The sequence below is a fragment of the Penaeus vannamei genome, chromosome 21, assembly GCF_042767895.1.
Source record: "Penaeus vannamei isolate JL-2024 chromosome 21, ASM4276789v1, whole genome shotgun sequence".
Taxonomy (NCBI): Eukaryota; Metazoa; Arthropoda; class Malacostraca; order Decapoda; family Penaeidae; genus Penaeus; species Penaeus vannamei.
Genome location: NC_091569.1, coordinates 37,375,004 through 37,377,503, shown reverse-complemented (window position 1 = coordinate 37,377,503; position 2,500 = coordinate 37,375,004). Strand labels below are relative to the sequence as shown.

The 2,500-nt window shown below is 41.4% G+C and overlaps 1 protein-coding gene across 3 annotated transcripts in view; it reads right to left on the bottom strand.

Moving 5' to 3' along the window:
* LOC113815232 (uncharacterized) overlaps positions 1 to 2,500 on the bottom strand; it is a 15,237-nt gene that overhangs the window by 12,284 nt on the left and 453 nt on the right. Inside the window, exon 1 of one of the 3 annotated variants that reach the window (XM_070136130.1) lies at positions 998 to 1,083. The exons of 1 other annotated variant lie outside the window; for it this stretch is intronic. The gene's annotated coding sequence lies outside the window, so the exon portion shown is untranslated. Of the gene's footprint in view, positions 5 to 997; positions 1,084 to 2,500 lie in introns of those variants that run through there. One more of the 3 variants, XM_070136131.1, reaches the window with a different exon arrangement.

The window sequence follows — 2,500 nt, the reverse complement described above, 5'->3', positions numbered from 1 at the left end:
TAGTCGTAGATGTCACAATATTCAATGTTAGGCCTTTTTGAAGGTTGGTCGATCCCAATTTCTGCAGGCAGACGGTATGGGCTCTCTTTCAGCTGCACTACTTCTAGTTTTACTTCGTATCGCCTTTTTGCTCCGTTTTTTGAAGAATCAAAGTAATCAAACACCATTTCACTCACACTGATAACGAGGCATTGGCGAGCGACAGGTTTATTTTCACCAAGTGGAATGGTCACTCCGACATATGATATCACACAGAATTGGTCTATAGTGGCAGAAGAATGCTAGGTTGACTATCAGTGACAACATTTTATCCAAAAGTTATCTTATTGAGTAACATGGGACCATGCACACTTGACAGACCGTGTTGAGCACCAAATTGCGAGATATGATGCACAGAAATTGTAGATAAGTACCTACCAAATATCAACACATGTATAGTGACAAACCACAAACTCACTGACATACACAAACTTTATCTTTGCCTAAAAAATATCACTTATCTGTTAAGGAGTTGAAGTAATCAGTGACTAATACTGCTGACAAAACAAGCATTTACCTTTCAATTCAGGTATCTTTCACTAATATTTATAACAAAAGCAATTCATAAAAAGTTCCCCTTGTGAGCAAATCAGTTGATTTTATCCTAAACGTTCACCACACACCGATAAATATTACGAAATTCGTATTAATAAATGATAAAACCTTCCACTCAAATCCGTCCCAAGGAGAGAGGCCAAAAGACGTCCCCTCAGCTGAGCAATGCAAACAACTAGACGGCACAGTGTGTCACCGTTCTCAACCCCATTCTCAAATTCTAAAAGTAACTTGCAAATCTAGGCCTACATCACAATGCGGATGTAAGCGGAAGAAACATATAATTTTAACTTGCGACTTGCATACGTTTCACAACACACTAGGGTTATGTTTCTCAAAGGAGCGCTGAAATGACAACCTTCCAGAAGAGATTATCTCGTTGTAAATAGGAACAAAGCCTTACCACAGGTTTTCATAAACAAAGAAGGATGTACAAAGACCTCCTGTCTGCTCCCTTACTACGAAGCTTCTAATCTAAATAAAGTTTTGTCAAGGATTTTCTTTGCTCGAAGGATCATGCTTTTAGGGTATTATAAAAGTAAATATATACGGTAATTTTTGATACGGCGGATACCGAATATTACGCATCTACATGAAATTAAAATTTAAATATTTTAATTTCTATGAAAGACATTCTTATTGCTAATAGTAAGCTCATAGTGCAATATATATAACCTTAAAGGTCGAGTACATGTGCCGTTCTTGTGAGCGGGATCTTGCATGCGGAGGACAGGCTATCTGTCAACGGTGCTAAATGTAGAGAACATGACATTTAGTGGACACCTGTTATAGATTATCTGTTATCAAGACTGTGTTTATTTTTGACAATGATGATAATTATGGAACGTCATATTCGAACGATACGACGAGGAATTCACATATCCGTGGAAATGTAGAAATGGCCTTGCCTATGGCATCCCTTTCTCTTATTTTCAGGAACATAAAAAAACTGACAGATGATATCGCATTACATTAGTCTCTAATCAAATCGAACCTTCTACTATAGTAGAGACTAAACGAAACTGAGAGAGGGAGTGAGAAAGAGAGAGAGGGAGAGATAGAAAGAGAGAGGGAGAGAGAGAAAGAGAAAGCGAGAGGGAGTGAAAGAGAAAGCGAGAGGGAGAGTAAGAGGGGAGAGGGAGGGAGGGAGAGAGAGAGGGAGAGAGGGAGGGAGGGAGAGAGAGAGGGAGGAAGAGGAGGGAGAGAGGGAGGGAAGGAGGGAGAGAGAGAGGGAGGGAGGGAGGGAGGGAGAGGGAGAGGGAGAGGGAGAGGGAGAGGGAGAGGGAGAGGGAGAGGGAGAGGGAGAGGGGAGAGAGAGAGAGAGAAAAGAGAGAGAGAGAGAGAGAGAGAGAGAGAGAGAGAGAGAGAGAGAGAGAGAGAGAGAGAGAGAGAGAGAGAGAGAGAGAGAGAGAGAGAGAGAGAGAGAGAGATTCACACCAGCAAATCATGATACTATCATTGCATCTACTATTTGTCGGAAATCAAGATACAGATGACGATGTTTTTATGGATATACATAGGAAGCTGTATTGATATGAAGGTGCCTAATCTAGAAAAAAAAAACATATTTCACACACACACACACATACACACACACACGCACATACGTACACACACACACACACACGTACGCACGCACACACACACACACACGCATGCACGCACGCACGCATACACACACATACACACATACACACACGCACACGTGGACACAGACACACACACACACACACACACACTGTATAGTTTTCCATGGGGGCGGCACCAGAATTTCTCTATTGATGGGCAGATGGGCAGTTGAGACCAATCCCTCTATCGCTGCGACACGCCTGTGATATTGTAATAAATGCTAAAATCTTTCAGAGATCGTGGTAACCATCTAATACCAGAATAAAGTTTATAAACA